This window comes from Motacilla alba, chromosome 2, assembly GCF_015832195.1.
Source record: "Motacilla alba alba isolate MOTALB_02 chromosome 2, Motacilla_alba_V1.0_pri, whole genome shotgun sequence".
Taxonomy (NCBI): domain Eukaryota; kingdom Metazoa; phylum Chordata; class Aves; order Passeriformes; family Motacillidae; genus Motacilla; species Motacilla alba.
The window spans coordinates 123,415,511-123,439,063 of record NC_052017.1 but is presented as its reverse complement, the minus strand read 5'-3'; the positions used below and the strand labels follow the sequence as shown (position 1 = coordinate 123,439,063).

General features: G+C 41.4%; 1 protein-coding gene across 9 annotated transcripts in view; it reads left to right on the top strand.

Annotated features, from left to right (window-relative positions):
* PAG1 (phosphoprotein membrane anchor with glycosphingolipid microdomains 1) overlaps positions 1-23,553 on the top strand; it is a 114,168-nt gene that overhangs the window by 41,475 nt on the left and 49,140 nt on the right. For 3 of the 9 annotated variants that reach the window (XM_038127734.1, XM_038127736.1, XM_038127735.1), the window contains exon 1: positions 1,038-1,527. The exons of 3 other annotated variants lie outside the window; for them this stretch is intronic. The gene's annotated coding sequence lies outside the window, so the exon portion shown is untranslated. Of the gene's footprint in view, positions 1-1,037; positions 1,528-21,250; positions 21,697-23,553 lie in introns of those variants that run through there. 3 more of the 9 variants (XM_038127731.1, XM_038127733.1, XM_038127732.1) reach the window with 1 other exon arrangement.

Sequence of the window (23,553 nt, the reverse complement as noted above, 5' to 3'; positions counted from 1 at the left end):
ATATAGAGAGAAGCTCATGCCAGAGCAGCCAAGTGTATTTTGGCCAGGCATTTTCCCGTAGCAACAGGAACCGAGCCTCAGGTCTCTTGTCTGACACATCCTGGGCAAATGCTGTTTAATGCAGACTGTCAGTGGCTTTTGGTCAGGAGCCCGCATCTCCTGCTTTTGCCTGCTCTCTCTGTTCATCTGGAAATCTTAACCCACATCTGGGAAATATTTCTAACATCAGCTTTCTTAGGAAGTGATACAGTAGTGCAAAACATTTCAGTCACCTTCAGTTTCAAACTGTATTTGATAAATTTAGAACCAGCTTTTAAACGAAGTAGTGTGAGCAGTGGATGTGTTCACATTTTCAGAAGGACCCTATGGGTTAACAGGCTTTACATTTTCTACGGTGTGTGCTGATGCACATCACACAGTTGAGGTTGTGATGACCAAGACAGAGGTATTAGTTTGCTCTCAGCCTTTTTCCTAGCAGTAGACTGGTTTTCATTTGGATGCATTGAGTCCATGTGCAAAGATTTGTGTGACATTTGTTGGTTTTAACTAAGTTGGGTGAGATTCATAGGATTCATTTAAGTGAGAACTGATAAATGGAGGTTAACATTACATATTGGCCATGTAGTTTAAGAAAGCAGCAATCTCGGAAGTAATTAGCCTATTTATGAAATAAACTCATAATATTGAATGACTTGATTCTTACAAATAGTGTTTGTGCTTGTAGATGATAATTGCGTGAGGAGACCTCTGTACTTTGCACGGGCAGAATTATGTTTTTTTGAAGTGTTTGTTGTATTTATGCCAAAAAAACAACCAGAAAACCTCATTAAGTTCTGATCCTTCAAACGTGCCTGCCCTTAACGTGACTGCTCAAATAATGTTGCTTTGGTAGTGTTGATTTCAATACTTTGATCATGAAATACCTCGTGTAAGGTGGTGGTGGTGGAGAATTTATACAGCGGTAGTGTTGATCTGAATAAACAGTCATTAATGAGTACACGCTGCACCCTTCCCTGGAGGCAGAAAACCATGTTTCTGCTGAGTTGATGAGTAAAATTAATTTGCTTACTAAAGATACTTACTGTCTTGAGATTCAGTTTGCTGCTGCTATCTCAGCCCAAACTCAGACATCAGAGTGGCTGCTTCTGTTCTCTGCTGGGCAGAGATTTCTCTGGGTGTTCAGGCATTTACTCCTGCCTGCTGTATGTCAGCCGCACCACCTTTGCTCAGTTCCCTGGGCTAGACTAGGGATAGCACAAAGACATTTATAAAGGTAAACAAGGGTATTGTTTGAGTGTCTTTACAAACAACAGAAGATAATTTGTTTGCCCACTGGAAGGGGAATGTTTACTATTTAGTGAGGAAGGAAATGTACTATCCCTTCAGGCTTTACAGAGTAGAAAAAATTACTGCAGCTTAAAGCTGACTGGAGCCCCTGAACCTCTAATGTTAGATACCAGCAAGTCCTTAGCTGAGATTTTGGGATACCAAAGAAAAACTCGGGGATCTAGCAGGGAATGAGCTCAGGTAAGACTAAGAGAGAGAGAGATGGGAATAAAACTAAAAAGCCATATAAAATGCATAAATGAAGCATGGGGGAAGGAGATCAACAAGGAGGTAACAAAGGTAGATTTCTGTGGGTGTTGCTCAGAAGAGTGGCGGGCAAACGTTCCATCTGACAGCATTTCATAGGGATTTTGCATGGCCAAAATTTCATTTATAATTATAACTAGATATTTGAATTTCTTAACTACTCCTGTGTGAAGTTGTTCCTGCATTGTTTTTCATATATTTTCTCAAAGGAGAAAAACATTTGCAGGCTCCCCAAATATTCTGAGAAGAAAAGCCAACTGTTTATTTAAGCTGGCTCTCAATACACAGAAAGTTGCCTCCAGAAGAAAATGCTAATATTTGTCTTAGGACTTGCCTGGGAACACAAATAAACTGTTGTTTATTTTTTTGTCTTTGGAGGTTTTGTAGGTGGTTTTTTGGGGTTTTTATTCTTCCTTGTTCTTTTAAGTCTTTCTTCTTATCTAGCATCTTGCATAACTTTGATATTTATCTTTGCAATACGGTAATTTACATGAAGATATGCAGGATTTAGAGAAATTTTTTTTTACCAGTAGACAGAATAGGAGGTTAAAAATCATCTGTTTTCCATTCAGTATCTATTTTGCAGTACATGTTGAAAGAGACATATGCTGCTGCATGTCTGATGAGGCTAATTCTGTCTTTGCCTTGGTGGAGTTGTTCACACTGCGCTTGCATTCTGATGTATTGAAAGAGAAATTCAGTGTTTAGGTTCACAGTGGGCTCTCAGGAGTTTGCTTTGTTAGAGCACTGACTTTGCTCAAAGCTCTGCAAACTCACCCTGTCTCGGGTCCCCCCACAACCTTCTGCTGCCACTGTGTTCTTTTTCTTGACGGTCATCCAAGGGAAGCTAGGGGTGGTTGAAGGCTTCAGGAGGCTCCAGCATAGCTTTGGGTAAGGCCTTGCTGTGAAATTAAAATTGAGTCATGGTGAAGTGACAGGTTCTCTTGTAGGCAATACTATCGTAGCAGTCTCTGTGCATCAGAGACTTACGAAACTAGAACACCTGTAAAAGTGAGAGTTTTGGGTGGGAAGTTTCTCCTTGACTCCAGAGCATTTGCCGGTTGTCAAAGTCAGGGATGTTGCTGAGGGTGGGCTGTGGCTGTGGCCATGACTCCCTGCAGCTGAGCCTCAGTGAATGGCATTGAAGGATTTCCTTTTAATGGGCATGTTAAACATGGGACAAATTCAATTTTAGCATTGTCATTTAAAGTAATTTCTGATACAGATGATTTGCTGGCAAATGAGACATTAGGTCTGCCATAATTTGAGGCTCATCCAAGTTTCTGTTCCTCTAAATGCAAGTGATCTAAGTGATGGCTCAGCTGTGCACGGTGCTCTTCAGAACTTCAATGCAAATGAGCTGTTCTGACCGTGATGATGAGTGCAATAGCTAAAACTCCTATGCAGTAATAGCAGAGTATGCCTGCCATCACCTCCTTAAAGAAACCCTGAAATCCCAGCATGGTTGCTGTTACTTTCATCCACTGCGAGTGGAAACTGCTTAAAACAGACACATATCCCAAAGTTTCCCATGGGCATTTTTAATGCCGAATATAGTATTGAATAACTGAAAATACCACCAAAAAAGAATTTGAAAGAAAAATGAGAAATTCACCCAAAAAAAATCTAAGTTGTTATCAAACAAAAGATACTAAGTCTTGAATAAACCCTGCTATAATGAGGCATATAATATTTTGTGCAGTAATCACAGTGTATAAAATATTCTGATAAAATTTTCCAGTTCACTGTGGGCTGCTGTGTTAACAAAGATACTCATCCCAGCTTTACTGAAGTAGGGATAGTAAAATTCTTGTAGAACCTAAATGTGTTGTGCAAGTAGAGTAGAAATGTCTGTCACAAGATTACATTGCACTTAGGTTCATGATGACCTGTCTTTTCTCTTTACTTTGATTTTCCCCTGACTTGTAGCTACTGAAGTCCCCAAGGATTACAGGGGCAGAATGCCTAAAAGTGCTCTTTAACGCTTGACAGCATGGCTCTGACAGTGTTAGACACACATTTTAAGCACGCTAACAATTGAAGGATAATGCTGTACATAGTGTAGTGGGTTTACAGAAGAGGCAAACAGGGATTTTGCAGCTTATAATGGAGAGAGTCTTGGATATAACTGTTTCAAATATTAGATTAGGGTGTATATAATTTAAAACCCCTTTCCAGTTGTGCTGTAAATTTAATGGCAGGATTTGGTTGAAATGAGCTCTTGTGGTCTGCAAGGAAGAAAATCAATCAGGATGCACCTTATCATTTTGCTATATCGTTGGTAGGGATGCAATTAAATTCAGTCTGAAGGGTCACAGTGTGGGGTGTGCATTAACCTTACCCTAACCTGGTGTATGATGCTGCCACTGAGAAGGAGTTAATAACGATATCAGCTGGAGCTGCACATTTGTTCTCTTTCTTTTTCAAACGTATCTGTGTTCACACACACTTCTAATTACGTCTTTGTACATAATATTAGCAGATATCTGGAATATTTGCAGGGCTGTTAATTAGGTTGTAGACTAGTGTACAATACAATGTACAGCAGAGTTCCACAGCTGGTGCCCAAACCCACTTAAACTCACTTGTTGGAGTTCATGTTAATGCAGGAATATGTCAGTGAGACAGGGCTTTGTTTCTTTTCCAGACTCTGATGATATTTAAAGCAGCAGCTGCAAAAAGTGGGTTTAGTTTCAAAGTGTAATAGAGTTTCTGTATGCCATTTGCATTATACACATTTGCTCCAGATGACAGAAATTAAATTTCCTATTGAGAATTGGACAAGTACTTTGGTGGTGAAGAGACTCTTGACCTTTTTAACCTATTAAATTAAGTTATGGGGAGGTATTTGATTTTAGGTTTGATTTGGGAGGCCTCTTTAAAAGAAATCAGGTTTCCCATACTAGCTATTGAGGAAAACCAGTGTAGTGCAACATTCAAACAGCAGTGGAGTTTCAGGGACAAGGCAGTCCATCAAGGCAAACAATACCCATTACTTCTTTTCCAGAGGCTTGCACTGAGAGGTCATCAGAATTTACTTCTAAAAATCATTTTTGCTCCTCCCTGGAAAGCCATTTTTTGTTATATGAGATTGCAGACTTTTTAAAATGAATATATTGAACACTGGGGCATCAGAATGAGAAATATAAAATGTAAACTTCAGATTTGGAGATGGTTCCAGGGGAAGTGGATTTGGGGAAATAACAGCCTGTTAAGCCAACCTCTAAAATGCGTAAGATTTTAGAACTAATGTTGAACAACATAATAAAGTCAGGGAAGCTAATGGAAAATGGGATAAAATAAAAAATTATTAATAAATATTTTTATGCCAAGGTTAGCTGTTTCATCTTCTTCAGTTCTGTTGCTAAATAAAAGCAATAGATGTGATTCATCTCAGCCTTGATAAAGAATTTGAATGTGGTACCCACATGGAGATCTATCAATATGGCAAGAGAAAACGAAGATTCATAGAAGAAATTTTAAATACATAGAGAATTTATTAAAGAGGAGAAGTCAATATTCATCTTAAAATGGTGGGAATGTTGGGCCAAAGGGAATCTGCTAATTAATTTCCTCAAAGGAGCTGAAACATGTTTAATATTTTCTTATCCATGTCATAAATAAGCAGTAGTATGCTTATGAATTTGACAGGTGACAGAATTCTTACGAATTTATAGGTGACTCAAAGGTAAGAGTCACTGGCATCTCAGAAGAGGATCTTAGCATCGTACAAGGGTTATTTCTGAGTTGGTGTGATAGATATGGCATAAAATGTAATGGTGCAAGGCCATGCTTTTTACTCTGGGTAAAGTGAGGCCAGGCAATAAAAACCAGTCCCTTATTGATATCTTTGAGGTTCGTTAACAGACTTTTCTGGGTGTAGCAGGGGTAAAAATAAAGAGCAGCTTAGGATGGAGCATCGTGGAGTTCATAGAAGGGACTTGTGAGTTTCCTTGCAGTCCTGTGCTCCTGTATTTATTTGAGGTGTTTCTCTTGAGGAATGGGATGTGCATGTGCCTCTCTGTGTGTGGATGTTTTAATTAAATTGCTAGCTGCTTCCATGTGTTTGAAGCATTCCCCAGTGGTGCCTGTGTCTGTGCACTGCGAGCAGCGGGAAGGATGATGTGTTCTTGTGCACGCAGCTGCAGCACAGCAGGAAAGGGGGAGACTTAAGAGAGAGCAAACTCTGCAGCTCCTGGAGGGATGGTTGTCAGTCACATCCGCTTATCCCAGGCCCTTTGCTGCTGTGGGAATGTGCTGAATTCTGCTCCTCTTTGGATGATCAGCCATCTCTGCTCATAAGCACAACCTAAATACTGGCCTGCCTGCAGAGAAATAGAAAAAAATCCCTTTTTACAGCGCATAAGTTTTGCTCTTGGAAGACGAGAGAGAGCCGTGTCCTGATGGTAAGTGCCACGTCCCACATTTCTGCAGTTCCCAAAGGCAGGCTGGAGCTCTTAAATTGATCGTTTGGTCAAATTGACTTTCCATGCCAGGAACACTGTGGGCAAGTATGAGCTCTGCTGTGCCACCTTCCAGCAGCACATGATGCCAAGGGCAGGTGTATACAGGTACCCTTAGGTAAGGTCACCGTGCTCTGGCCAAAGCGTGGTTTCTCTGCTGCTTGGATACTGCCATGGGGAGGGGACCTTGGTGCACTGAGGAGGGACCTTGAGTGTCAGAGGAGGACGTGGTGGGTGGTTTGCTGGGCTCCAGCATCGGCCTGAGGCTGAGCTTGTGATGCTTGCGTTGGGTCGGAGCAGGTGCTGCTTCTTCCCCGCGCTTGTGGCTGCTCATCGTCCCTCCTTGCACATGTTCCTTTGAGATTTGTTGGGTTCTGTGGATTTCAGGAGGAAGCATGTGTCACTACTTCTGTTATCACTAATCTTGAAAAAGCAGAATTTAGGATTTCACAGAAAATCCAGCCATTAGCTTCATTCATTCATATGCTAATGCTCATTTTGCCTTAATTATCACAGAGTGGAGATGATAATTTACTCCACTTAGGGTATACTGGTTTTTGGATTAGCCATGAGAGTGGTTATTGGTGGTGGGGTTGTATCCTGCAGCATCTGGGTTTTTTTTTTCCTCTTTTCATATTATTCTCACCCATTTTCCATGCTTGCATTGTTTACCCTTGACATGAATGATTATTTCTTCCAAATATATTAAACACATTAATCAAGTTTCCATGGCTGAAGCAGATTTAATATGCATTTTTAGGAAAGTATTGGACAGATTTCAGTGTTGTTATTCCAAGAATTTTACTTGCTGATTTACTGTGCTTTGAGAGTAAGATTGTCTTTTGTGTCAGACGTGCAGCATGGCAAGCCAACAAACATGAGAATCAAGAGTGACTTGATGCTACAGACAAGAATGTGTGATTTTCTTTCCATCATCTAGTTCTGTTTAATACCAACAGAAATGGCACATCTCCCACTTCCCTGTGAGTACAGCTTCTGCATTTCTGCAGTGAATCCAGAGAAGTTTGATCAGGGCTTTCCCCAAGGGGACAGAGAAAGCTGTGGCACTGCCCACTGTCCATGACTTCTCAGAAAAAGCTGCTACACAGTCCAAATGAGTGAAAGGATTTTATTTTTCATGGCATAAAGAGCTATGAATGTGCTCAGGGGCCACACATTTCACTCTATAATTTCCTACTTGATTATGCCATAAAATTTCAGAGCAGTTGTATTATTTTTATATAGCAGTATCATGAAGGTTCAAGAATACTTCTTAACTGGCATTGAACTTTAACCTGAACACTGAGATTCGTGGGTTTATTCACCTAATATCTCTTGATAATCACTGATAGTCACTCCCTGCCTTATCACTGTCTCTTCTTAAGGAAGGCAGAAAAAATACAAACCAGTTTTTAAAACTCAAGAGATGAAGTGATGAAGGTCCTTATAACCTTATTACATAAAAGGAAGAAAACTGGACCAGAAGTTCACATCCTAATTATTGCTGAAGTTATAATGTAGTGTGGGAACTGTTCTGTTCTAGGCAATAAGGGAACACATTCTCTTTCAGTCCAGAGGCATTATTATTTTTGCATTATTTTTTATCAGCATCACAATTCTGCCAAATGAAAATATGTATCCAGACATTACATGGTCTTCTTGCTTTTCACAGTTCATTTTTTTCTGTCTGTTGATGTGTGCAAGTTCTTTCACCATGATTTGAAACTTCTTAATGGTGTTGACAAACAATTGTATATTCCCACACTGTCAAACAAGAAATTTGTGGTTCTTCTTACCCTTGGGGTAGGAAAGGACCTAAGAAGATTACATTAAAGAAGATTGATTTCTGTTCTTCGCATAAAAAGAAAATCTATTTCTAATCTGGTTTGGGATGAGAATTCATAGTGACCATCTGTGTGAATATTTTACCCATAGTAATTTAATTTAAAAAAACAATCTGGCTTAAAAAATCAGTGCTTTTTTTTTTTTTTTTTTTTGCCTTTTTATTTTTTTTTTTCTCTCCCTGAGTAAGGTTTCCTAGTCTGGCATCTCACGGAAGAGCATCTGCTTCAAAGATGTCTTTGGAGATTCTCCTTACCTTTTTTACAAATATTTCCATCATGCTGCCTCATACAGACAGTAGGAAGTCTCCAGCTGTTATGGGCAAGGCCTATGGTAGAAACATTCATCTCACTTCATCAGAGATATAATCATGCTTCAGTCCATAATATGAATGTTTTGTTCATCCTATTCCTTAAAAAAATTACTTTGACATTCCTATTTACATTAATAATTCACAATTTTGACAGAATCTTTTTACTAAAAATGATCATGCCTCACATTTCAGCCTATTAAAAACAAAATTACAATGGATTTAGACAGAAGGCTAATAATACTTAAGAAGTCCAGTCTGCACATGCATTTTTCATTATGATTGACAACCTGTTTAGAAATTCTATGTTTGTAAGTTCCAGCCCAGACTTTTGCTAGGTTTCAGTGAGTACTTATTGGAATTCACAAATACTTCATAGTTAGGCTGCATTCTGTCCCCAGGGGAACATTTTTCCATCCACTGGACATTCAGATAGTTATCCTCTATTCACAGAAATACTTCAACAAGTATTCAACATTCTCATTACATGAAATAATGTACTTACATTCATGTAATATATTGACATTAATCTCAAGACAAATGTAAAACGTTGATTACTTGTGCTTGGACATTCTCACTGCAGCACTCTATTAGGTTAAGGATGCTACCGGGTATCAGAGGGGAGCACTGTTCCCAAAATTCTTTGACCTGGTTCACTGCAAGAAGGCAGTTAAAAGCCAACATGGTGATGAAAATATCTTTCACAGCTGTGACAGCACAACATGTGTTAGTACTTTGTGTGAAAATGAGCAGAGACAATTTAAACTCTGCATTTGGCCGATTAGTGTTACGGCATCTTTTCTTTGACAACAAAGATGCCGTTGGCAAAACCCATCCAGAAAGGACAGAGTGGGTATTCCTGCAGAGACTGCCGAGTAGATTGGGATGCTTCTGGCATACAGATAGTTGTAGCAGATGTTTCCAATTAACTGTAATAATTCTGAAAAATAAATGAATTTTCTTCAGGATCTCCTTGATGAATATTGATGTGGTAGCAGTCTCCTCAGCCTGGAAGTGGTCACAGTAGCAGTGCTTGGAGTGGAAAGGATAAAAAATTGAAAGGTGATGATTTGCCATAAAAGCTGAAGATTCAGATCCTTGCACAGGGTAGAATTAGGAAAGGACTTTTGTCTTAGTTTCTCTCTATGGTCTGGCATTTCCCCTCCAGCAAGCCCTCCCAGGCAGGCCTGTAGATGAGACACCATGCCATGGGGTCACACCCAAGGGGACATCCATTGCTACAGGACAGAGTGGATGGTTTTGTTAAGACCCTAGGTGAGCTTAGTGCCAAAAGGATTTGTTCCTTGAGTGCTGGCATTTGTGAGGAGCACGATGCTGGTGGAGACAGGCGAGCTCTTCAGGGACCCCACGGCGCTCCACGCGGAGCTGCTTGGTTTGCCTGGAAGCACTTTCAGCGATGTACGGAGAGCTGAACTTGGTGTGGCTGTGCTGTGGGATACCAGAGTGAGCATGAAGGTTTCTGGTACAGATTTTTCCAGCACTTCAGGGCTCTTGTTGTGTGCTGTCCACAAACAGATGGCGAGCTCTACTATTTAATAAAAATAAAAAAAGAAAAAAGGCAAAGAATCTTTCACAACTTGCTGAGAATTTAATATGGCTTTATTTTAGCTCATTTCTTGTTATGTCCATTTTGCTTTATTTTCTTCCTTGTAGGTGTATTTCTTTTCATACCTATAGCTAGTCTAAGTAGTTTTAATCTGAATTTGATGATTTATATAGTTTTATTTTTTTGAATGTACTAGTATTTTTGCCAGTTCTATTTGTTACTCTCCTCATAGCTTTGTTGCAAGACACATTTTTTGCTGTGATTTCATGTGATTCTTTCTACACGCCTAAACTCTAGTATTTATAATTTCTCAGATTATATAGTAGATTCTACTTCTTGAAAGTGATGGCAAGCATTGCTAGTGTAATTTCTTTGCATTTATTTCTTGTTTGTTTCAAAAGCTAAAGCCATCGATTAAGTTATTTGAACGAGGCATGCTGTGTTATATGTTAGGTCTCCACAGCCTCCTCATCTGTCGCGCTCACAGGGTGCCCTGCTTGTGATGTCATGGAGTCGAGGTCTGGTTTGGAGTGGTGACCAAGCTAGCCATCAGGATCAAAACTTTCTGGCTGGTGCTGCTACCCCAAACATATGTCTCTTAGCTGTAAAATCCACTGGGAATTAATCTTCCCTTTAATTCCTATTTCTTGCTCCTGCCCTTTTATACAGCGAGGGTATTAGTGTGGTTGCAATGCAGACCCATTGTGTGGGGTCCTGCCTGCTGCTGTCCTTTGACACAAGCCTTCAGTTACTCCACGCTGTTTCTTTTGGCTTCTAGAAAGTCAGCTACACAGGCTGTAAAGGGTCTGTGTAGTGTTTCTTTAGAAAAAGCCCAACTGACTGTGTATAATCCTAAGCCACTTCATTTCCCAGTACTTTACTTAACATTATCTGCTTTCAATAGAGAATTGCATGTTTAAGAGACAAAAACTTAAACGCTATCAAATAGTTCCTTAAAAGGCTTTTTAAAAGGGAATTGTTTGCAAAGCAAATTTCCTTGCCCATTGTCACCATTTGGGAGTGTCTCTAGTTTAATGCCCGTCAGGAAAGCACAGAAGATGGGCTCCTAGCAGTGATAGGAACCCTTCCCCTCTCACATGTGCAGCTCTGTTTTGTTTTCACACATTTATCCGCCCTTCAGACGCTATTAGTGAGAAAATAAAATTATAGGGAGGGGTAGGGCTGTTTCTTTTGTTTTTTTTATGTTAAGGCAAATTGAAGACAGGAGGATGATGCTGAGTCAAAATGATCATCTCTGTAACTCTTTTAGGGCTAGTTCTGAAATAAGAATGAGATGTGACGAGGTCTTGAGCAAATGGAAATTGTAAAGCTGAACACAAATGTGAAAGACAAATGGTTCCTGTGAACTCCCATCTGTATTGAAAAAGACTATGTCAAGAGCAGGGTTTAAACTTTTTTTGCTTGCATGGGACAGAATGTATTTAAAACAATTCCTGTCAGGTTTCTTCCTAAGCAGGCGTGTCTGGAGAAATAAAGGACTGATGCAGCACCACAGGCTCATGGTGGGTGAAGAGGTTTTGCTCCTGCACACAGGATCAAGTTCTGGCCTTTCCCACCTGCAGAAAGCCAGAGCCTTCCTAATGATTTCAACAGAGCAACTGCACTAAGACTTGTATAGGAAAAAATAGGATTGGAAGTGGCAAACATGATGGGAATACAGTCTTTCAGATTATTTGCTGTGATTTTTCACCTTTGTTTTAACCACTTCCTGGCTAGAGTGCTGCAGGAACAAAACCATGGTCTTCTAAAACAATTTCTGTAGGCACTTTAAAAGATGCTCTTGCAGCATAGATGAAGCATTAATGTAGCAGTGCTTTGGTGTGCCTGGGGGATTTATGTTGTGTTGATTCAGTGATGAGTCAAGTAGGCAATATGCAGTGCTGTGTGATGAACTGCTAATGCTGTTAGAGGAGAGGGGCTGGAGCTGTAGGCAGGGGAAGGACAGGGATGCAGCTGCAGCAAAGGGATGGCTGAAGAACAGGAGCACGGAGCAGAATTCAGAGAAGGTAGGTCACGGGTAACAGCAGACCTTGAGTGGTCTTGTCTTTGTATCCATGAACAGTGGTTTTGCACATACTTTACAGTGGGTGGTAAATATGTACTTTGTCTGGAGGCGCGACTTCAGGCCCTTATCCTTTTATGCTCTCCCCTCTGTTAAATATTGTTATAAAACCCCTAAACAGCATAGTGAGTAGTTTTTTTCTTGTCTTTTTCTTTTTTTTTTTTTGTAAAGGATCTATTGGCAATTATTATTATATCAGTAAGGAGTGACATAAAAGCCAAAGCATTTGATGCCTCCTGTGCTTGCTTGACAACATTAAATTACTGCAAAGAGTGTCCCCTGTTTAAATGAGCAAATATGTAAATGACTGCTTAACTTATTCACATTTTTGCATGAAGCTCTTCTTGTGTTTTAGGAGCTTATGATCAAGCAACAAAAGTTTTATTTTATCAGGATTTGGAATTAATGAAAGACTGACATTAAAAAAACAGCTAACCAAGCAGTAAAGGCTGCTTGATGGGGAGAGGGAAGGAGATTTTTCTGTGTGTACAAGACATGCAATTTTTGAAAGTGTATCTGCCAGCCCAGTTATATCTCTGTCCTAATAGGATCGCTTGGAGAATATCTGAACGTGTCTGGTATTTCACATTCTTAACATTTGAGTTTTAGTTTTGAAGTAGCTGGACATGTGAAATACCAGACATGTGAAACACGCTTATTTGAGTGTACTTTCTTTGTGTAAAGTAAAACAGTGGAAAGATCCACTGTTAGTTGGGATTATTGGCTGAGATGCTTCCCATGGCAGGAAGTACTGATTTGTTTCCCCGGGCATGTTTTCCAGGCTGAAAACTAGGAGATTTGTCCAAGCAAATATATTCAGGCTTTGACTCATGGTGAATTCTGGTATCTAATGCAAAGAAGATGCTAACAATCCAAAAGTTGGATTTTAAAAATAATGGAGAAAGGGAATGAATGTTTTGGTTTTCCCTTCCTCAGTTATTAAAAGCAAAGGTGGGGAGGGTACAATTACCATTTGTTGAACATTATTCCTGAAACACTTCAGAGGGGGTGAAGCTTTCTGAAACATTCTGCATGATGAATTTGTTTCTTCTGCCCCACTGAATTCAAGTGAAGTGCTTCTCCTTCTTGCAGTGTGTAAGGCACCCTCATCTTGTCCCCGCCAGGAATGTGAGCAGGGCTTTGCTGCCCAGATTCCCACGGCAGCAGCAAGCAATCTTGTCTGCAGTTAAGATGCTCTCCATCATCATGGGACTGTCACTGGTGTCTCAGAGGCAGCACTCAGGGTCCCAGTGGGGAAGCTCACAGCTGGCTGCAGCTGCTCCCATGCCTTCTTCCTGGAGCGAGGAATGTGCATGAAAAAGGAGAAAAACTGTAATGAAATCCATTAACAACTGCTAGGAAGGAAGCAAGCTCGTGCAGATGAATTTTAGTGGAACAAAAGCTATTTATACAAAGCCATCTTATGTGTTGCAATAACTGATGGCTATGCCACAGGGTGGCCCCTCTTCCCAGGGCCTTGCTGGATAGAAGGGTGAAGGTGGGGACCCCCAGACTTCTTCCTGCTCTGGCTCAGCACAGAGCAGCCCAGGTGCACTTCCTGGCTGTGGCTGGGGTGCTGGCAGGAATACTGCCCTGGCTGCCAGGCCACTTCTTTCTCCATGGTCAAAGGAAGGGTTCTCTGTGAAAAGAAGGCTCACAGTATGGGGGGGTGGGATCTATGCACTGGACTTGGGGAGAAGCACGTGGGGGCTTCTTTTCTTGTTCATCTCCCCTCAGGCTTAGCAGAAAATATTTTTCTCACATCCCTGGCTGTCCATCTGGCTGCTTTGGTGTGGGAGAAAACACATGCTGAAGCCCATACAATTTGCATGGATTTCATGCAAATATCAAAGCAGAATTTCAGGAGTTGGTTAAGTGTGGTTTTTTTTTTTTTCTAAAAGGCTAATGTAATCTTCTGTGGTGTGTGATTACATCTTCTGGCAAAGCTTGCTTGATTAAGCAAATCCCATTCCTGGGATTTAGAGTTTTATGCTAGCATCTCTCCCAGTTCAATGAGTTGGCATAGGAAATTCTGTTTACTGTCTTCTCCAGTGCATTTGGTCCAGTGTGGAGTCTGGAGGTGGTGAATATGCACGCTGACACTCTGGCTGTCTCAGCCACTCATGTAAATGAAGAAGTCACATTCAAAGAGTTCTAAAAAAAAAAATCTTATCATCCACAAGTTACTGTAGGTTTCCTTTAAACATCATATTTAGTTCTTGCTGGTAGATGGATTTTAAAGGTCATTTTCAAAAGAGAGAGAGGCATACAAATGGTCTGGGGAGTCCTCCTTGTTGGGACACTGGTCAGAGCAGTGATGCTCTGCACTCTCCATCCACCAGTCCACGGCACATGTCACCTCCCGTGCCCAGGAGGAGGGTGGTGGGTGGTGGCACCCCTAAGACAGCTATTTGCAAAACTCAGCTGCTGAAATGGAGGGGAAGGCTAGCCGGTGGTGATGGAAGGTCAGCCCCTTCAATTTGGCAGCTCCTGCTTTATTGAGCCCTGCTCCTGTAGAGCATTGATGTTCCAGGGTGAAGTCTCCCTTGCAGGTGGCTTTTGTGTGCCAAAGGCTGGTGGAGGAGGGACATGCCAAAGGCTGGGCCTCTGCCTGCTAGCAGGAATGTATTCCCCATGCCCAAGATAGCTTTCACTACGTTGATATCAGGTATTTTAAAAAACCAAAGCCAATCAGCTTCTGTCACAGCCTTGCTGTGTGACCAGGGCAAAACCTTTATTAGCAGATACTTTGAGAGCTTTTATGGAACTCCCCTGGTGGACAGACATCTCTGACCTACTGGGCCACTTCACTCCCAGAAGTGATTGTTTAAAGTCAGGGCAGGGCCCAGTTTCTCAGCACCCTTGCGTAAGACTCGCTTTATCAGACACTTGAAAGATTTGCTCTTTTAAATTCCTTTTTAATTAGCCTCTAAGTTCTTTCAGTTCAATCTTGTGAACCACGCTTGGGTGAGGCTTTCAGGTATGTGTCAATCCATCCATGACAGGTATCTCCAAGGGAGAACAAAGTATTGAAGGACAATATTAGATACAAAAACGGGTCTGATCTCTCACAGGTAATGTAGAGTCCAGGCAAAAAGCGTAAAATCCCACAACAACAATAGCAGAAAGAAGGTGGAAACACCATCTGCTGTTCACCTGCTTCAAAAGCTGTTTGAATCTGAGGGGTCAGCAAGTCCTTTAGGATATTTTTTTCTTTCATACCAGAAACATAGGTCAGACTTTGGGCAACATTGACAGTTTTCAGTCTAGTGTCCCATGAAGCAGGTGCAGGGGCAGCTTGCTCACTGTTCTGTCCTGGGGGTACTTAGGAGGACAGCACAAAGAGCTTTAGTTGCATTAAGAAATGTTTGATGTAATTAACCAGCTTGTTGTTTGGATTGGGTCTAAGGTCGTCTATCTTGTTTTTCCTGATTTTTAAACCAGTTTTCACTCTGAAGGATACAGTGATAATCATAGAGAACGGGAACGGTTAGCTGACAGTCTACATCCCATCCTGTTTTTCCTGAAATTAAACTTTGAGTATTACCACAATCTCAATTCACTGTAGTTAAACAAAGGTTTCTAAGAATGGAGGGATTTTTTTGATTGTTTGTTTTTGTGGGTTTGGGGTGGTTTTTTTAGTTTTTATGTTCCTTGTTTTATGAATAAATAATTGCTGTGGACACTTGTCACCGATGCAATACTTAAATGTGATTCCACAGTTTCTGTGTGGCAGTGGCTGTGGTAAGAGGACTTTTATAGTTTGTGCCAATGCTTGCACAGAGAAAATAACATCTTAATAATTACTTTCCATATAATGCAATTTCCTGAGCACAAACAGTTTTATCTGATATGCTTTTGCTGAATAGGATACCAGCGCTCATGGCAGAAAAACAGGGATAATTCAAACAGGTCTGAAGGGATCAGGACTCAGGAATGCAAGGCAGCCATTGGAGGTGAGATGCAGAGCAGTCATGGATGGTGATGAAGTAGTGACAAAGCTTCTCTCTATCACAGCCTGTCAACAAATGACAGGAGGATGATGGTTTTTGTCTCTTGCACTTGTAATCTCAAAGTTAAACCATTGTAAATAGAGAAATATCTTTTTGTGGCTGTTTTCCTGATTAGAGTGGTGTCACTTCCATTTCCAGAACCTCTGCCCACTAGTATCTTACTGTCTGATCAATTATTTTGAGTGTACTCTAATCATATTTTACATTTTTAAAAAGATTATATTGGCTTGCGCATTCGAGTTAGCAATTTGATTTAGATAATCAGATCTTGTCCATATATTCAAATAATTCATAAGAGTTTCTCTTCATTAGATATGATGATATAGGATAATGGATTTGCACAGTTTTTTAGCCAAATCTGAAAACATTTGGATATCTTGAGTTAGAAAGATCTTTGACCTGAAATTTAATTAAGAGTGGAAAATAGGAAGAGTGGGTGGATGCAGGAGAGGATAAAACAAACAAACAAATCTCTGTTCCTTCAAGATTTTGGTTCTGTTAAATGGTGTAAAAAGTCTTTTCATAGAATAGTTGAGCCTTATAAATGGCATAAATTTGAAAATTAGGAAGAGTGGAAAATGGAAACTTAGTAATTTGATTCCTTTCTTCATTTTTAACAAAAATGAGCAAGCTGTAGGGGAGAATAAAAGACAGCTGAAGTTGAAGGAAGCACATTTATAGCCATCTATGTCCTAATGAGTAACATTAGGAAGCCATATGTAAGTATTTAGTCGTGACTGTAATGGATTGAATACAAATACCAAATGGTCTTGTCAGAAGGAAACAAGCCCAAATCTATCAAGTACATGGGTAAAAAAACAGTTGGAAATTCTGGTTACTACAAATGGAAACCAAAGAGCCATGCTCAAATGCTTTCACTTCAGATGAGGTTAAAGTTCCAGGTCCAGTATCAGTGCTTATCAGATAGGTGAGAAATAAATTTGTAAATTACATCAGTTATTCTTAAATACTTTACTGAATGTGTAGTATCACATAAGTACTGTAATGTTGTAAACCAGCTTCCATAAGAAAAATTATTTAAGAAAATTATTTATATCCTTTTAGTACAGAAGATTGGACTTAGTATTATATTGGTAGATGTCAGATCTTTGTAAGGCTTTGATTTGACAGCTCTGAGAAGGGGCTTTGGCCACATGCGAGTTATGCCAAGCTAAAAATCCACTTGACCTGAGTTAGTCAAGAGTTAAAGAGCTTTTAACAGAGAACAGAGTGTAGACCCAAATGATCTGTGCCCAAGTAAAATACTTCTGTTTGATCAGTAGCTCAGAATGAAATACAGACCTTTTAGCAGTGAGGGCAGTCTGGTGTGTATTTGTCTTCAGCATGTGTAGGAGATTTGCACTTCCCAGCTCTGCCAGGCTCCCAGCCAGAGGCAGAGGTGATGCTTGGTTAAGTGTAATTTTGTGTTTGGTCTCCCATAGATGGAGAGGACCTGGTATGATCCAGCATTTGTCTCAGGCAAGTAGAAGGACCCGATGAGGTGCAGGTACCAATGCCACATAACACTACAAATGAAACTGTCACAAAAGTAATGCTCTTGGAAAGAAGGAATAGCAGTGACAAGTTTGACTGGAAAAACTGTAATTGAGGCAAGTCTAGAATAAGCAGTGTTATCAAGTTGGTTTTCATCAACAGCTAATCCAAATTTAACTGAGATCTCCTGGGTTCAGGCTTCATTATCACCTAATGCAGGCTGAACACATCTGTCTGGACTCACTGGAGATTTGACATAACACCTATTTAGAGAAGTAATTTACAAGTGTTTGTCTTATCTGTATGGCCAGAGATGTTCATAATTTGTTTAAAGATGTTTGCTTTGTATTTGTAAAGATTGAATTTGCTATCAGGGTATTAGAGTGGCATGACTAAGTCTTGGCATATGTCTTTGGAGAAAGAATCTCTTGGCCTTGTGTTTTCAGAAAACTGAATGTTGAGTCCCTCTTTCTCTTAGTTGTAGTTGTAAAGTGGCAGTCTGAACATGTGTGTGTTTTAAAATCCTGTAAGCAAACCAGATTTTTCAGAATAGCATCATACTAAGAAATCTCATCGTTTTTCTACATCTCCAAAGACACATATGGCACCTTCCTGTCTCTGCCAGAGGATGTGTGCAGTGCTCCTTCCTCTTGCATGATTTTATGGAGAAGTTCTTCTCTGAAACTTTTATTCTGTGCTTCCTTAATCCATCCCTCCATTGAATGACAGAAATCTTCTGCCACCTAGGCTGCCCTGAATAATATCCTTGTGTTTTATACACCTTGAGAGCTAAACAGGTGTGAGATAGATGTGAGGGCCATCTCAGATTGATGGTGTACATCCAGAGATACTGCAAGGTAATGGAATTGCTGGGAAATTACACCAGTGAAAGTGAGGTCTTCTGTACTTCTACAATACTTGTGAGAATAGTCTGAAAGTATTCATTTTTTAATGGGGTCCTGACAAATGATATCTGGATCTTTACTTGCCATAGATGTGGGAAAAAAAGACAGTAAGGTCTTTTAAAAATGAAAATAAAGTAGGATCACAAAGATTCAGAAGGAGAAGTATCTCCAAAGAAAAACTCAATAAACCATGTCATATAAGCAACTTAAATGTAAGTGATAAATCTCTCTACATCTGTTGACCAGTGTAAAGATTAAGTTTTGGCTTTCACATTGGAGTTTACGTACACTAAGTACATGAAATGTAAAGGTACAACCTGTTAGAGATGAAGTGAGATGGCACAGGCAGGCTCCTCCACTGCAGGCTCAAGATTTCCAAGAGAAATAACCATCTTTAGTGTTCTTAACTACCTCTGAGCCAAAATACACCATTTATATGGAACCTATTTATGGTATGTTGTGGTTTCTAAGTGTTGTGCAGAAGAAGACAAAAGTGATATGAGAAGAGTTACAGCGAGGACCACTGATTTATGTGGACTGGAAACTTAGGAGAAGCAGAAAAAGGAGAAGAAATAAAGCTGGCCTGTTACTCTCGATTATACTTGACCTGTTTTAGTTGAAGTAGTTCTGCTTGCTTCTGGCCACAAGCATTTCCTAATGTATTTTACCATTAGATGTTGCATCCTTTACTAGGTCTTGAGTGGTGTTTGTAGGCTGACCCCTGCACAGTTCTCTTTTCAGACATCATTTTGACTCTGAATAACTACCTCAGCACCAGTTTTTAAAGCTTTGAGATACTTGCGTCATTCTGAAAAAAGAGATTCATACTGGGAAAATGCCCCTGGAAGCTACTCTGTTTACAATGTTCAGTCAAAGAACATCTGATTTTATTTATTGCCATGGAGTTGTGAGGCTCTGCTGAAATAAAGCACTCTTGATCCTGCTTAAGTCCATTTGACAAGATGCTTAAGACATATTTTATCTTATTGATAGATAAAAGGAAATCCTTAAGAATTGCTATTAAATAATAAAATTAGAAGAGACGATTGCTCATTCACAGCTGTCCTGTATCAGCTTAATTTTGAGTGCAAGATGCAGAGCTTTATGGGTCTGTTTCTAACCTGACACTGAACTAATGCCGCTGGCTGGGATACGGGGTGTACCCAGGAGCTGCATCAAAGCCGGATAGCATAGCTCTGAGGGGGGCTAATCAGCCCAAGCTCTGGCAGTGCCCCTAGCCTATGCCTTAGCAAGCCTTTAGTGATTTCAGCTCAGTGATTATCAGCTCATGAGTGATTTCAGCTCTTTGGGCTTGCTAGGCTTGGCTGGGGCACGCAGCAGGCACTCGGAAGACCAGGAAAGAGAGGAGAGCGCTGTGTGAGGTTCCAAGACGATGTCTTTATTGATCTTCTTCGTAGCTCTTTCGCGGGGTGTCTCGAAGGGTCTCAGGGACAGCGGCTCCAATGAGCCGGGCAGAAACAGGGGTTTATATAGGGTTAGGGAGGATTGAGAATTGTCCAATGGTAAGGGTTAAAGGAAAGTGACCTATAGCCTTACAGAGAGATAAGCAAGGGTCCGAGAGCGGGAGAGAGGGGCTCCTTTTGTCCAGTCATCCTGACTCAGCATTCTGTCTCTGAACGCCAAGGCAGGTTCGCAGGGCCTGTGCCTGCTACACTGAACTGAGCATTGCTGCTCAGTTTTCCTGAAAATTATTTTGGAGTTTAGCTTCAGTAAAATGCTTCAAAACAACATTTTTTTAAAGCTTATAAATTCCCTCTAGAAGTCACCCTCTTACTTTGCTGTCTCATGTTACAAACTCAATTATATTAATTTGGAAGAGGCTTATCTTTGATTGTTCATTTCTCAGTATAACCCTTGCCAGAGTCCCCAAAAATATAAGAGCAAGAAAGAGCCCTGGGAGGTGGGGCAGCAGGATGGCTGCCTAGCCCTGATGATCATCTCAAGGCTGATCTTGTAGGACTGGCTAAAAAGGGTGAGATAGGGCCTCTGGGAGATTGGCAGCTAGTCACCAATTAATACTAATTGCATGGGAAAATACTGTAAGGATGGTTCATCAGGGACTGCAGTGGGTTCATAGCTGTGCTGCACCCAAGGGTTGTGTGTCCCTTGGTATTTACTTCAAGAAGAAAACACAATGTTGCCTACTGCTCTGTTCACTTGCCATGTTTTTAGATCTAAACTACAATTAATGTGGAGGAGCGTGAAACATCTTACACCTATCATAGAGCTTGGCTTCTGAATATTTGAGTTAAACTGTAATATTCTCATTGGTTTCAGCAGGAATCATCACTGTCTCATCTTGAGCCAGACATTGCTTCTCATTTTCTCATAGGAAGGAAAACAAATGTGAAGTTGCATGAACTATATGCACATGATAGTCCTTTCAAAACAAGAAAAACTATGGACATCTGATTTTAAAAGGGCTTTTGGCTTTGCCTCTCTGATTTCCGAGGAAAGCTTTGCAGAAAACTGGGATTTAAGCTGCTGCCGTCTCCTCCTCTGCCTAGTGACAGCTGTAAACATATGCTGAGGATGTCATTTATTGTCTCATCCTCTAGTTGCTCATGAGGGTCATGAAGCATCGTGCCTCCTTGAAAATTAAACTGCTGCTGCTGTGGGGCAGGAGCGAGCAGCCAGCGTGCTCAGAGGCTCTGGAGTGTGGTTCCCGGGGGTCGAGGGCAGCTGCCGTGCCTGTGCTCTGGCCCGGGGGTCGCGCCCCGGCAGGGAGAGGCGCTTTCCTTTCCCGGCAAGTTCGGAGAGGCAGGTGGCAGCAGCCGGGGTGGGAAGGGCACGTTGCTCTGTCTGGGCGCTGCGATTTCGCCTCTTCGTCCTCCTCTCGAAAAGGCAGAGAAGGCTTCCAAGTCCTAAATTGCGTTTTGTCTAACTCCTCCCCTATTCCGGCTGCTTGCTCATGCAACCACCCACGGATCCGAAACAAAAATGTGTGAAGCGAGGCAGGGAGTGCTGTTGCCAGCGCAGATAGCATCTCCTCTCCGGGCGCCCGGGTGCCCGTCATGCGCTGACCCTGTCTCGCTGCTGGACACAGCGGAGCTCGGCTGATCGTAACACATCGGCATTTCTCTCCCGTTCCTTCTCGTCACCCCGTGCTCCGAGAAGAAGCAAAGAGAGGTCCGGGGCTGCGGATGAGCGTGTCTTTGTGGCACCGCTCGCTGGGCGGGCTGACAGAGGCGGCATTGTTCGCAGGCTGTGCCCGCCTGGCAGGAGAAGGTGGGAGCTGCGCCCTGCACACGGAGTCGGTGAGCGGGACACCGGGACACGGTGGGGAGCTCCCGGAGCTGCCTTAATGCCCGGAGGCAGTTTCAGAGCTCCGCTCCAACAGCTTCTCCTGGTATCTTCCGCACAATGCAAAGAGGGTCTAGGATGAGGAGTCCTTGTTAATCGAAGGTAATATTTTTATCTTTAGAGTAGCATAAGTTAGTGGCCATTGCTGCTGTTTGGTTGTTTATTAAAATAAGAGTGATACAGCAGGGAGGAAAGTTATGAAGTCCTCTGTACTCTGCAGGAGAATAAAGCTTCATGGGGGCATTGTGCTGAGGGTTATTGAAGTTTGGCTGTTCCCCTTTATGTGGGCTTAGTTTGCGTTACCAGTAATAAGAAATCTATATGTGTTCCCATCAGAGGAAGAAAAGACTATTTAGTTTCCTTCTCCATCTTACTTTTTAAGCCAAAAGTTACTATTGATGTGCAATATTAAATTAATTCAGCTAATAGAAATACATTGATATATAGGCAAGGTAAATACTTCTTATTACCAGAGACAGTTCCTCACCCCTCAAGGTACTCCCTGGAGTACAATGCATCCTGTACTGTGGTAAAAATATTAACATTTGTTGCACATACCTCAGCAGAAAGAAAAATCATTGTTGCATTTATTTTTCCAGCCACCTTGCAATAACTGTGATTACACAGACTGTGCCAAACAGATTTTTCATTGTTGCGCCAGTATTTCTCATGTGCTCTTAGTACTCCAGTCCTATTTTAGTGGTTTTTAAATGACTATTTTTTTTAGTTTCTAAGTAACGGTATATTTTGTCCTAGTGTTTGCTGTTCATATTGCTGTCTGTTTTTTGTGGTTGATAAGTCTGTTTTTGAGAGTGTGTACTGCTAGCTGGGGATGATAACTAACATGGTATTAAAACCACAAACCTTGTGGCTGTTGCTCATTTTTTGTGCCCAGGCTGACATGCTTTCGGGGTGAACAGGCTCAGCTGCATTAAAGACCCCCCACACAACTCTAAATGTGGAGCTCTTAATAACACAACTGGTGTTTGAAAGGTTTTTTCCTAAGAAGAGGTTAAAATTAGGAGAATGTGGGTTGTGTACTGAGGAACTTGACTCGATTCTGCCAGCGCAGCCCCGTTTGTTCCCATTTGTGTAATTTGGGAGAACACAGCTTGTACCTCCTGTTTGCCCGATGGCACACAGCAGCCCCAGAGGACACACGCTGCTTTTGTGCTTCTGCACAGTTTTAATCTTTAGGGAGCAACTGTTTCAAAGAATAAACACATTGCCTTGTAGGAGAAACTCCAGAAAACATCCTGCTAGTGACAGCGGCAGCCGCTGCCCATCATCCCAGACATTGCTCTGCCAAAAACGGCGGGGCTTTGTGAGCTGGCCTGCCAAAGGCTGGGAGCTGCAAACTCTGTATTCCCGAGGATGGCTAAAGGAAATCGGGTTTCAAAGAGCTGAATTAAAACTGTGAAGCTGCTGGCTCAAAATGCAGATTCTGTGTTTATCCTGCCCCCCCTCAGCCCAGGGATTTCTGGCATCCCCTTTCTGCAGGAGTGTCCTGCCCCCTAATCCCTACACACTCCTCAGGCTGCTTGGTCATGGGGCTGGTTGGGCACCAGGCAGGCAGGTAATGAGCCTGCTCACTCCCTCCATGCAGGCTTTTAGGTTAAATCAAAATTGGTTGTTTCTTATTTTGAATACATTGCCTTATACTGGTGTAGAGCCTGTGACTTTTCTTCTACTGATTGGCTTTAACTGGCAAACAAAGTTTCATTTGCTGTTAGTTTAAAATAGTGGAGTAAATACATGCCCTCCACAAAATAATATCACAAAATAATACTTGTTTGCTAGATGTTGCATGCCTCACTTATACAGAGACTTTTACAACCCATTTCCTTCAGAGTATATGACACTAAGTGGGCAGGGTCAATTTTAAATAAATAGCTTTTGCTTACGAAGTCAACTTCAGTCTATTGTATATGTTTCTGTAAACAAAAAGATGCAGCAGAG